The 13,537-nt window shown below is 46.4% G+C and overlaps 1 protein-coding gene across 2 annotated transcripts in view; it reads left to right on the forward strand.

Moving 5' to 3' along the window:
- Nucleotides 1-796: 796 nt before the first annotated feature.
- PASD1 (PAS domain containing repressor 1) overlaps nucleotides 797-13,537 on the forward strand; it is an 89,935-nt gene continuing 77,194 nt past the window's right edge. For both annotated transcript variants that reach the window (XM_044427365.1, XM_044427366.1), the window contains exons 1-2: nucleotides 797-893; nucleotides 1,071-1,168. The gene's annotated coding sequence lies outside the window, so the exon portion shown is untranslated. The remainder of the gene's footprint in view (nucleotides 894-1,070; nucleotides 1,169-13,537) is intronic.

The following is a 13,537-nucleotide window of genomic DNA, read 5'->3' on the forward strand; positions in this document are numbered from 1 at the left end:
GCCAGGAAGGAGCCCTGCGCCCCGGCTGGCAGGTCCCCGAAAGGAAAGGCAGGGCAGGGCAGCACCACGGCGCTCCTCCTCGGCGGCCCGGATGGCTCTCCGCCTCCGCGCCCGCTGGGCAGATGGAGAGGGCCTTGGCGGCGCCTGTCCTGCCCCGTTGGTCCTCCCCAGCCCAGCCAGCACGGCGGTTTCGTTTTCCTTCAAAAGGGTCGCCACCCCCTGTTTTCCTGGGGGGGGGGTGTCTGGAGCCCCGTTGCCCCGTTTCGCCTTGGCTGGCGCCTGACAGCAGCCCTTGGAGGCGCGCCCGCCGTGGCACCCTTCTCCGGCAGCGCACCGGTCTCCCGTCCGTGAGGGCCGTCGTCCCCTCTCGCCTGGCATGGGAGCTCTCGGCGCCACGCCGCCTTCTGCTCGCCGCCTGCCATCCGTTGTATGCATCCGCCCATCCTCAGGAGCTCGCTCCCAGTTCCCCCTTGGAAATTCCCTCATCGCCGAAGGGAGCCTCGCTAGGCGCGCTCCTCCTGCTCGGGGCGCGTGCGCAGAGGCGCGGGGCCGCCTTCCCGCACGCCCCCCTACCATCGCTTCGTGCGCGCCCCCGCGGGTGTTGCCGAAGCGCGCGCCCGGCACCGTTCCCCGCCCTCCCACCGTCGCCTTTCTTTTGGATAGGAAGTCTCCGGCTGGGCAAGGCAGCCCGAGGCGCGCGCGATCCCGAGCCCCACTGACCCAGGAGGAGCGCCGCGGGCGCGTTCCCGGCGCGGGCAGGCAGGCAGGCGCGAGCACGCGGCCGGGCGATGCTGGTGATGATGCCAGGGGAGGACGGGCTAACCCCGGCCGTGTGTTGGGGAGTTACACAACCAGTCAGGGCAGATTGCGCGCCGCAAATGTGAGTTTCTCAAGTAAGCCAAAGCTCCCGTCTCTTTCTCTTCTCCCTCCCTCTTTCTAGCCAGCCCGTTCTCCTCTCTATTTTTGCCCCCCACCCGCAACGCTCCCAGAAATGCCCCCTCTTTGGCACTTTCTGGAAGCGGCTTTCCTTAATTCCTGAATTGTTATGTTTTGCTTGCATGGCTGGCAAGGCGAGGATCCAAAGATGATATGGTTCATTCTCCAGGAACCTGGCACGGAACTGAGCGCAGTGGCGGCTGGCCACGCATCGCCTTAGAAGAGAAGCCGGGTAAGTTCTTGCGCTGGGCGCTTCGGGCAGCCTTTCTTTCTTTTGCTGGTCCGCTTTGAAAAATTATTACTACTACTACTATTATTATTGGGGTTAATTTTGCTAAGGGTGCTTGTGCAGTTTTGGCAGCCAGTGGGGAAAAAAATGCTACTAGAAGAGGAGAGCAGCTTTGCCTTGTGTTTGCTGAGTGTGGACCGAAAAGTTTGGGTGGTTGTTTTGAGCCCCTGTGTGTACCTGGATCCTTGCCGCTTCTCTTGTGCATTGCTGCAGCTGCTTTCCCTTGAATAACGATTGAAGAGGGTCCTTCCGAATAGGGAGTGGAGGTGTTTGCCGTTCCTGGGTGCAAGCATCAGGTTGTTTCCTCATTACCCAAACCAAGCTCAAGGCCTCTTGGAAAACCCTTTCAGACTTCCAGTGATGTGTCTTAGCCTCAGCCTGGCTCCAAAAGGAATTTTGTTTCTTCAAGAAACAACCAAAACCAACAGCAAATGGCACTGTTAAGGCATCCAGGAGAGGTTTAGTTAAACTGGAGCAGACTAGAGATGTTTCACCAGGTGTGTGGGGTGACTGTCAGATCAGGCCTGTGGACATGAATGAAGAACCATCTTTCAGATAAAGGCATCAGGGCTCATCTGGATGTGCCGGAGTAAACTTTGCTAGGCAAAGGGCATTATTAATTCTAAATGCTGTGCAAAGTTGGAGTTGCACAGTGTCAGCAGTTGTAATGAAGTTGCTGGGGAGACTTCACCTAAGGAAGGGGCTTGTCCTCTGCCTGTCTGGGGGAAGAGGGAGTAATTTAGCTTCGGTTTGGAAGGAACACAGATATGGTTGATCTTTTCCTGATGGAAATTGGTTGCATCTGATGGGAAAGGCAAGTCATGTTCCTATGGACACGAGTTAGAAACTAGGTTAAAAAGTTACTCCTCCCAGTCTGCCTTGGCAAACTGTTTACAAACAGTTGTGGAAACATTCTGTGTTTCAAGTAAGGTCCCCCAAACTGGTTCGCAAGACCATTACACTGCCAAGACCTCGTGTTCATTGACTGAACTTGATAGATAACTGGTTTATCAACAAGCTCTTTGGGGTGTTTCATGTTAGATGTGTTTGGCTGAGCTGTGTCCAGGTGACTCAGAGGGTGTCATCACAGTCTGCTAGAATGCTTGCCTTTGTAAAATTCCATCTTTCTGACCCACCAGATTTCCAGTTTTGTGAGTCCAAGGCAGATCCATCATAAGTAGATTTAGAACAGCCGCCCTAAAGTGGATTGGAGGAGGAAGAGGAAAGGGGAATCTGAAGTTGGCATGGTTATCAGTGGGATAGTGCTCCTCAAAACATACTTAGGAATAGTGCTGCTAACCTCGGCTGAGGCTATTCAAGAACAAGCAGACAGAGTGCTGTGCCTTTAAATTAAACAAAAAAAAGGGATATTTTGTGGCAGAGGTTGTATTTTGGGGATCATGAATGAACCTCCGTAGCAAAGCTTGAAATTAGAAATTGGCATGCTCAGGTATACCGAAAAAGGCTGTAGTAGATTTATCCTAAGAATAAAGAGTTATTTTTTACACGGAGTTTATTTTGCCTTGCCCAGCGAAAGCAGTGTTGATCCAATTAATGAGACAAGATGTTCCATTTGTTCAGACTCTGAAATGTCAGGAGTCATTCTGTTTCTTAACAGTACAAACAACCACCTTTCTTCTGATTTAAGCTTTTTTTTTTTTTTTTTGCTACTAACAGGGATTTGGGACAGGGTCTGTCGCCTAATTAAATATATCTTGGTTATTAACCATATGAATTGTCCAGTCAATTAAAACTAACTGAATCTGCATGAATTTGCATATGAAGAGATTGATAATACCTGGGCAAAAGTAAGCTTTAGATGTTTTAGGTGATGCATACATGTATCCCCACAGACACTATCTTAGAAGAGATATTCTACCCTAAATGAGATAGCCAGAAGAATGCCTGTTTTACAGCAAGCTTTTAAAATGCATACATATTTTAATACAAAAATGTTCAAAATCCTTCTTTTGGGTGCCTTCCAATGAAAAGTCTTTGTATCCTAACTTTGCTGTCTAATTATTTGGGGCATATTTTGGATCAACCAAACTAAGTTTTTAAGTGTTCAATCGATTGCACCTGACATTGCAATCCTGTGCAGAATTACTCACAGGTGAGTGCCTTCCCGAGAGTAAACTCCATTGACTTAACTTTAGATCCAATGGCATGCTGCAACCCAAGCTTTGGAAGAGTACAAAACAGTTTTTTAAAAGTGCAATATTAAATTTGTTTAAAAAACATGTTTATCACAAAAAATACTAATGGGAACAAACTTCCTCTTGTGTAGAAAAGGGCGTTCATTTTATTTATCACATACACAAGCAAGAAATTGGGTGGAATAGCTAATATTCTGGAGGGCGGAAATTCAAAGTTATCTTACTAGGCTGGAGTGCTAGGCTGAAAGCAACAGAACGGAATTCATTAGGGACGAGGGCAAGGTTCTACACCTACAAAAAGAGAACCAGATGCACAGCTACAAGACTGAGTGATGGACATGGTACCACTTCACAAGTACTTGGCGGGCTGCCACAAAGAGGAAGGCAAGGAGCTTTTCTCTGTCATCCCAGAGTGTAGGGCATGGAATTACAGGCTCAAGTTGCAGAAGGCAGATTCTGGAAGAATGTCCCGACTGCTAGAGCACTATGACAGTGGAACCAATTGCCCAGGGAGCCATGGGCTCTCCCACACTGGAGTCATTTAAGAGGCATTTGGATGACCATCTGTCAGGAATGCCTTAACCTGGGGTCCTGCATCGAGCAGGGGCTCAGTGCCTGATAGCCCCCTCCAGCATTATTGTCCCATGCTTCTGTGTAGCCTCTTGACTCATTTCTGTTAAAATACCAAGGAAGAGCTTTACTGATCTATACAAGCAAGATTTCATTTCAAGGCAATGGTGTCCTGGTAGTGCCTGGTATTTACCCATGTTGAGCTATCAGCATGCAGGGGGACATTACTGCATAAGCAAACAATATATCAGGTGCCTGCCTGAAAGAGTATACAGTTGAGGAGAGGAAGGAAGGAAGGAAGGTCAAACAACCTGTATCATTTGCATTTTGCTGTAGTTGCTCATTGATGCCAGAATGCCAACTTCTGTGGTCCACAGACAAGACTCCTTAACTTGGTTGGAGAAATTCTATGACATCAGAGCAAGTTGACCAATGGCAGACAGAGCAGTACAGTTGGATGGAGGTTGAGGAGGAACTCAAAGAAGGAAAAAGGGTAACCAAGTGCCTTTGCAGACACTTTCTGCAGTTTGGCATTCAATGTAAATGGATTTGTGGCCTATCTATGAGGAAGAAAAACAAATGGCATCCATTCCATGGGGTATGGACATCCTAGTAAATTTGGATTTGCAATATGTGGCGCTGTGAAGGCTTACGGCATTACCTTTATAAGCGGAAAGCTTGCATAATGTCAGGAACTTTGCTATTAGTGGGTTGGATCCAAGATCTGGCTTATGCAAGAGGGAAGGCTCTGCTCCCAAAGGGTACTTCTGCCTGATTTTGGGGAATACTCCCAGTAATAACTGACCAAATTCAACAGGCTCTCCTAACTCGCTGTGCCGTTTTCTCAGAGAGCCAGAGGCTCTGCCATGGAAGGAAGAGGGGGCAATGCAGTTGGAGCATTGCAGTTGATCCAGTGGGAATCTGGATCCAATCCTTGATGTGCAGAGTCTTGCATGCCTTACTCCTGCCAGGAAATGGGCTGCATTGTTCATCAGAGGCTGCAGTCTCGAAATAAGCTAGACTAACCCCCCTTAAAGCACATGCCGTCCCTTTGTCGCAAAGATGATCAGAATCAGAAAGGGAGCTGTTGGGGTGGAGTTGGTGTCAGCGCCATCTTGGATCAGACTGAGGCTGGTAGGATGCAGAGGCATGGTTGGGCATCTGCCGAGGACAGGAGGCAAGCAGCCAGGTGGTAGCCATGATGAGACAGGGCAGCGGGAGGAGCAGGGGCAGCCAGTGGCCATGGCAGTGTGTGGGTAGATTTGCTGAGGGAGGGGATCCAAGGAGGGTGCTTTGCCCAAGGATCCTCAACCTCTTGGAGCCAGCATGGGATCTGATAGCAACTATGGCTGCAGAGTTCCCAGCGCCATGAGCTCCTCCATCCATTTTGACTCTCCCTGCTGAGTCATGTGTTCCTGGCAAGAGGAGGAAAGGTAGAGTAAAATGCCTAGACACAGCTTCTGATTAGCTTGTCCTTGTCCGTTCTAGTCATGGATGAAAGATACCAAGATCCCAGCTTGGGAGCAGATGCAAAAGAAGAGATACATTTGCCTAGTTTGGAATTCAGTTCTTTGTTTGTTTATATTACTCTTCATCACATAGATTTCAGGTGGTGAGCATAACATATATGATAAAGGTGTACAATAATAATAAAATGGGGCAGCAACTAAAAACATGCAGCAGGCCAGAGCATTTCTCAATTTAAAATACCTGGGATGATGTTGATCCTCATTATTATTGCACAGTCTTAAACTGGTACTGAACAGAAAGTAATATTGGTTCCAGGTTTTAGGAGGAGTATTCCAGAACCAGGGCATCACCACTGGAAAAAATAGTACATTTCCAGTGAAGAGGCACTTGGAGAAATGCTTTTGCAGCAGATATCAAAACACAGGCAAGCTGGTATGGAAAGAAATGTGCCTTCAGGTATTCAAAGGTGTTAGGGGCTTTGGGGGTAAGTAGCAGCATCTGTAACTGAGCACAGATGTGAACAGGCAGCCAGTGCAGTTCTTTGAAAAACCATGTAATATGAACAAACTACAGAATATGACATTCTGGCCCCGTATTCTGATCTAGTCGATGCTTCTAACCACTCTGAGGTTACCTGGGCATTGATTTGCCTGTGAAGAAGCAGCAGCAGCTACGTAGTGAACCAGCCAAAGCTGCCGAAAGACACTTTATGTCCCTGAAGCCACCAAGGCTTCCATTGACAAAGCTGGACCAAGGAGCAGCCCCAAAGCTGCATGCGTCAGCCTCGCTCCAAGTCTTGGAAGAATTTTACCCAGTCATTTTCTTGAAGGGGAAGTAAGGGCAGTGAGGAGGAATCCTACATGTCTGGCCCATCATATGCAAAATACACCTTTTCAAAATTTAGCAGAGAAGGTAGCAATTTTGCCATAACAACCTTAAGTCTGGACCACCTGAGGTCATTTTTCTCTTTGTAACATTCTGAGGCAAATTGATTTGAATATTTTGGGGTACAGGTGGGATTCTAGTGCATATGGAGAAGAAATGTGGAATGCTACACACAGATTTCTCTCATCTTCCCAATAGTTTTCAAGAGATGGTGGAGAGGAGTGGATGGAAATGGTTTGACCAGTTCTGTGCTAAAATGTTCTGTTTTTTCTGTGTGTAAGATTCTAATAATTTGCAGTACGGGATGCAAAACAAAGTGATTGGGAATGGTGATGTTCCTTCGCATCAGTGGTGGCATGATTATCAGCAAGTAGTATCGGTTGGCCTCTTCCTCTGCCTTGGTTGCATGTTCTGTGGAGGTGGATTGTTGCTTAGAGACAAAATGCATGCTTTGCATGCAAAAGGTTCTAGTTCACATCCCAGAATCGCTTACTAAATGGATCAGGTAGCAGGTAAGGGGACCCCAGAGAGGCTCAGCTGGTCAGGGACATTCTGGGCAGGATGCACAAAGCAGCGTTGTAAGTTCCTGCAAGTGACAGAAACACGTTGTTGGTGTAGCTGCGAATGGTTGTGCTGCGGGGAATTCCTGAAGGGTCTGGAATGCATCGCATTGTTGACCCTCTTTCTGTATGAGGGCTGGTCTTAGTTTTGGAGCAGTTCTTGGGGCTTCGTTCCAGGAATGGGCAGAGCCATGTGCAAAAGTGCGGAAGCCAAAAGCAAAAATCGGGCACTGACTGGTGGGGCAGGGAAAGTGGGGCAGGGACAGAGCACGTAGGCGCATGGACTGGGATCGCGCGTGGGCTGGGTTTGGCCTGCCTAGGGCTGCACGGCCCAGTGTGGATTACCCTCCTCCCCAACATGCTGGGATTCGATGCTGAAGTGTTTTTTCTTACGAGAAATGCAGTCTGAGATGTTAAAGTCCAGGCAGGGTTTACTCCTCCTCTATTGTGTAATGATGATAAAGCCTATCTTTTTTTCCACCTTCTCCTCTCATTTTGAGCACCACCTGACAGATGTAGGCGAATATCAAAGTGCCCTTGGACTAAAATCTTCCCCGTTTCTTACCCTACGTGTCAGTGTAATCCAGCTCCTCTGTTTTAGGTTGGCCTGTTACATCCCAGTTGCACGGCCTTTTGGGCTCCAGCACGCTGCTCGTTCACTTTGTCTAGGTGCTTCAGGGAGGAGCAGAAAGCTTGTTGACCTTCACAAAAGTTTCTGTCTCATTGATGTAAGCAACGTATGAGTTCATTCATAAGGGAGCGGATGTGCGCAGGATTCTCTCCTGGGTTCAGGGCTTGGAACTGGATTGCCTTTAGCTCTCTTCTGTCTCTAGAGCTGCACTGAAGGCGGCGCCGTTCACTTTGACAAGGTGTGCATGGGCTCGGTGCATTGGGAATGCAGGAGGCAGCCACATCTGCTTGTCCATCTGGCCTAGTTTTCTCTGCTCTGACTGTGAGTGGCTCTTCAGGGTGTCAGGAGGCGGACTTTCTTGTCACCTCTGACTGATCTCCCTGGTGGGAGATGCCAGGGACTCAAGCAAGAAAGAACACTGCATGCCAAGCACGCTCTCCAAACTCGAGCGATGGTTTCTCTGCTGTCGGTTGACTTCTTCTACCTCCACTGCACCCTTCTGATTCTCTTCAGAACTGGACTGGCATTCAGGTTGATCTCAGCGGCTTCATTTTTGGTTGGTGCAATGGCTAGTCGTTGTGTGCATGTATGTGCAGTACTGAATTGCCAGCGCAGCCTTGTGACCACAAAGATAGTAAACTCCCAAAACGTAAGATTGCTTATTAACTTACCTGCCTATATATATTTATTGCAGCATATCAGTAGCCAAGTAGATTATGGAGAGCCAGCTTTGTTCCAGTTCAGACACTCTGGGTCATTCATTCTTTTGGAGGAGATGGCTTACAAGCTGAATTCAATGAATCAACTAATTCGTTATTTTAAAGCAGTCCTACTGTGCCATTAAATTCAAAGATTTTCAAGACTCACTGAAAACCACAATTTTTCAGTTTTCTCACTGAAACCACAATTAGTAACAGAAACAAGGAGCAAATGCATTGCAGAAAGACATCCCGTAAACTAGCATCAGCAACAGCATCATTCATTAAAGGCTTAGCCTAATGAAACAGTTTTGACCCGGTGCCTACACATCAACAGAGCTGGTGATTATTTCCAAGGAGGCAATTTTGCAATCAGGGTGTCACCAAAGAAGAATCCCTGAGCTCCAGTTGCTGCCTATCTCATGTCTGACGTAAGGGACAGTCAAAGAAGAGCTTCTAAAGAACAGCTTAAGAAAAAGGCAGGCACATGAAAGCAGGGGATCCTTTGGCTGTCTGACCCTCACATAGGTCTTTGTAGGCAGCTTCTTGCGTCGTGCCTGGAACCTCTCAGGAAGCCAACAAAGAGGTCCCCATGCTCCTTGGTCATCTGAACCTCATCTGAACCCCTGGTGGACCTCTTCTGAACCCATTGCAATTTCTGTTTGCTCTTCAAAGGCATGCTAAGCCCTCCACGCCAACCCATTGCAGTAATTTTAGAGTGAGGCATTGATAACAGTGTTGATGCTGCTGCTCTCTAGGTTGAAATTGGAGTTATAATGTGCCACTTGCATTATATTCTAGTGCTATGTTGTTCTTAAAGGGGCTAGAGCTAGGGTTAGGGTTTGGGCCTGATCCATTTCGCTCCTCTTAATTTTCTTTCTGTGTGATGTGGGGAGGGCAGTCTGGGGTGCAAATGTGCCCCCAGACCTCCAGCAGTTGCCCAGCCCTGCCTTGTGCTAAAGGCCAAGTATGGTTGTGTAATGTCATATGAATGTGTATGATTTAAAAATGCTAATTGCATCATGAAGGGGTGGGGCAGCTGATAATTAATGGGATCAGAGCCTACACAGGGAAAGGGTTTTACAGTTTCCTCCTCTGCTCTGCTCAGCAAATTCACTCCTTGGAAACCAGTGTTTCCGCTGGGAAGAAACTCAGTATTGGAGCCAACCTCACAGGGCATGGAGCTTGGTGCTCTGTTTCCTGCAGACTGGCCCCGCTCCACTTATGGAGCATGAAGGATTCAAGTATGAAGCCTGTGCTAGGCTTCTTTCTGCTTTTATGCAAGAGCGATATTTAGCACCTCACTCCTTCCATCCCAGTGAATCAGTGCATATTTTCAGCCTCCCATACTGAGGCTCTAGAGGTATTTGCAGAAGTGAAAGTTGTTTCATGTGCAAACAGTTTGGGTTTGCTGAGCCTCTGGGTGTGATGCTTCCATTAGACCGAGAGGTGAACTTGTTTCTCCCTTTGCCCCCAGCATAGATTGTGTCCTAAAAGGAAAGGGCAAGGGGCAGGGCATGTAAAATATGTAAGGCATCTTGGTGTGAAGTAACAGGGAACTCTCTGCAGAGGAACAGTTTGCTTTCAGGAATTCTGCATGTTGATGATGTGCTGCCAGCTCTTTTCTGCTTAAAAAAACCCCAAGAACTACTTGTGATGGTTAGCCTGGAGCACAGATTTGACACCTGATAAACAGTCCTGGGGGAAATAGCAATGCATGCTCAGAAAGTAATAAACGATCACAGCTCATTTACTTACCTCCAGTAAGTTATCTGATATCTGGTGATCTTAGCTGATTTTGCTTCTGTTACCTGTGCAAACCGTGGGCATAGATTTCCATGTTATACCTCTCTCAGGAAGTACGATGTATGTGAGCCGCCCAGATAAACGAATGGCTGGTACGTCAGTGTTTACTCATTTGTCCAAAACATGGTAGTACAACCCTATTTATGTTTCCTCAGAATTAAGGCCTGTAGAGTTCAATGGGACCCCCCCCCCCACCGAGATACGTGAGGATATGATTGCAACCATATTTGAAGTAGGCCTTTCCCTCTTCCTGCTTTGTTTTTGGGCTGTGGGAATGTAACTGAAGCAGAGTAACCAAAAATAGCATGCATCTGTCCTCTGAGGACGGATGACTGTGTCGAACAAGGCCTGCTAAGCAAAACAGTGCTTGCTGGGAGGACCTCTCAGTTTGAGTTCTGCCGCATGCCAGCGCCACAGCATCTTATTTTGAAATATCCCATGGTTACTACCACCACCACCACCAGTACTACTGTTAGTACTGCTGTTTGCTTGTTTTGTAGGACTAGATTTATGGAAGGGGCATGTGCGCCTGTGTGCATGCTTGTGCGGACTGTCAGCTTCAAGTGTGCAAAGGGTTGCCTTTGTGGATTGCCAGAAAGGATGTGCATCATCAGGGGAGGGGTCACAAAGCACATGAATCTGAAGGAAAGTTGCATGTGCTAATCTATGCATGCTGATTGAGGGTGGAAGACTGGGCGGCCTGTGCATTTAGTCTTTTCTCCGGATCCTGCTGATGGACAGCTTCAGGGCCTGGCTCTTCTTCCTGGTGGTACTTGAGCTTTAGACCCTCAGATGGAGGAAGCCTTCAAAATAGAGGACTGCCCCCTGACAGTCCTTCAGATAATTTAGTTTTAATTTAATTTAATTAAGCATTTATATGCCGTCCTTTGCAGCACTGTGGGGCAGCTGTCGCTTGCTGCACATCCTCCAACACGATCGCAAGTCCTGTTCACTGGCCAGTGCATTCCTGCCCCTGTAATATTTTTTTTGTTGTTTCCCCCCAGAGAGCGTGCTTTCTAGTATGACAGCCACTTTTTGCAGTCTCTCAAGTAGCACATTGGAGGGACTGTCAGTATTTACTGATTTTTGTTGCTGCCACTGTTCTTTTTTGTGCTCACAGTGTGTGGAAATGTTTTCATACTTTTTATTTTTATTGTTATTTTAGTTCCGTGGGTGAGAAAATTGGAAACCATATGTCCCTGTCAAACCTCCATTTGAAAAGGGGATCTGGTTTTTGACAGCTTTCCTTTGCTAACAAAGAACCCCCGTGGCTTTGCTTTATTTTGACAGCTGTCGAGAGAAAGGGAACTAAAGAAAACTCAGAAACTGCTCTGGGTCAGATTGGTACCTGCTGCATTTTGACAGTGGCTGTTTCCCAGCCAAGTGTTCAGTCCAGCCTTCCCAGTTTGTATCTGTAGAATTGCAGAGTTCCACTGTTGCAAATAAATAAAAGCATGAAACACTTGCTCCAAAATTCACCTGAGGAAAAGAAAAGAAGAAAGGGAGGTGAAGAGAAGCTGCAACCAGTGAAATGAAGTGTATGATTAAGATCAGGCACTTTGTAGGATGTTTAGGCAAAAGCCCAACTGTTGTGGCTTATTCTGAGTAAACTGGCGTGTTGATTGCACTGCATGTTTAATTTTAGACAGTGGTATATTGTGAGGCCTGAGCTCTATAGTGCGTACAGTCAAAGAATTTGAATTAATCAATTCAAGCTAAAACCCCAAATCAGCATCGCCTTGGCATCTTTGTGTGTGGGTGTGTTGCTCTCCTGTGTGCAATACTGTAGACTAGCAGATGCAATAATGATTAGAAGGTAGAAATAAATTTGTGGAACTTTAACTGGGAAATGTATCAGAGGCAAGAATTAATTAGAATACTTTAAATTGGAATACTCTACATTGTTAGCAGATTAAATTGACAAATACATACATAATATTTTAAGCTTCACGTTCTTCCAATTTCTCTCCCGCGTATTGTTATTCTGTGAATAAAAAACAGATTTTGTTTATTAGGGGGCAAAAACATCTGCTCAAGGGATGGCTTGCTATGCTGGCATCTAATTAGAGAAGTAAAAGCTCACACCCCATGTTTAGTAATGTACAGCCAAACCTGCTGAGCTTGCCTCCCGGTATTATTGCAGTATACAAAAGATTAAAGCTGCAATCCTAAATCCAAACTAATTTGGGAGTAAGACCCATCGAATTCAATGGGATCTTTCCACCTAAACATGCATGGGGTTATCATGCAATTATCTTAGTGAGAGTTAGCATGTTTTTTCCATTATTTCCATGTGGCTTGGGAAATGCTGATGACTGGGACTTCCCAATGCACAGTGAATCACTCATCCCTATAATTTGTCACCACATTCTTCTTTAAGTGATACTGCTTCATTTCACAAAGATCATCTCGTTTTAGACATGATTGCACCTATAGTATACAGAATGCTTTAATTTTCCCCAGTTCTTCTAATGACAACTTTCCTTCTTTCCTTCCTTCCTTCCTTATATCCCACCTTTTTTCCTTGCAAGGAAATCAAGGTGACTTAAATTATTCTCTTCCTCCTCTTGATCTTATTTCCACAGCAACAACCCAGTGAGGTAGCTTGTGCTGAGAGTTTATGACTTGTCCAAAGTTTCCCACTGGCTCCATGGCTGAGTGGGGACTGGAACCAGATCTCCTGAGTCCCAGGCCCATGCTCTTCACCACTGCACCGCACTGGCTCTCACAATTTTGCCTTTCCTATCCTGGGAGATGAACCTAGGCTGCCTGGGTGAAAGCCAGGCATCCCCTTTCAGAAATAAGACAGCTCCGACATGTCATTAATTTCCGCAGGTCTAATCTGGCAGCTCGCTCACTCTGATTTGGCAATGGAAGAACAGGGGAGCTGTTGAATCTTGATCCGTATATCTGGAATGAGTGTATTTAATAGGTTATATACCATTCTCTGGTGGGGCTCCTCACTCACTCCTGCAGTTTCTTCCAATCCAAGGGAAGAAAGGGAGAAGAAAGGTTGGAAAGAGGGCTGATCTAAAGAGACAGTGCACAGTTAATTCACACTGTCCACTACCTACAACGGAGTATTCTTTAGAGAATGAGATATGACTCACAAATCCAAAAGGCAGGGTATAAATATAATAAACATAAACAAACAATCAATTGCTCACTCCTTTGCTCTATAAGATGGTTTGAGTGTACAATGTATTTCAGTTTCCACTCTTGTTGGCATTAAGCTTTTTTTAAAACTTACCATAAGATCTTGATATGTGGTGTGCAAATGTCTAAGTAAAGGGCTTTTTAAAATTCTGCATGCTAAGATAGGAAAACTTTTTCAGAAGTATGGCGCGTACGGGGAACCAGTCAGAAAATATTGTGTCACAGGTAATTTATATCTTCTGTTCTGTTCTGCTCCACCGAGTTAATTAATTCCCATTATGTAGTTTCTTGGCAGTAGGTGATAGGAGTAATTAACCTTCCCTGATATTGTATATAGAACTTCTAGGTATAAAATAACCCGCCGGTGCAGCTTCAGTCAC

This window comes from Varanus komodoensis, unplaced genomic scaffold, assembly GCF_004798865.1.
Source record: "Varanus komodoensis strain SLA01 unplaced genomic scaffold, ASM479886v1 scaffold18_3, whole genome shotgun sequence".
Classification (NCBI taxonomy): Eukaryota; Metazoa; Chordata; class Lepidosauria; order Squamata; family Varanidae; genus Varanus; species Varanus komodoensis.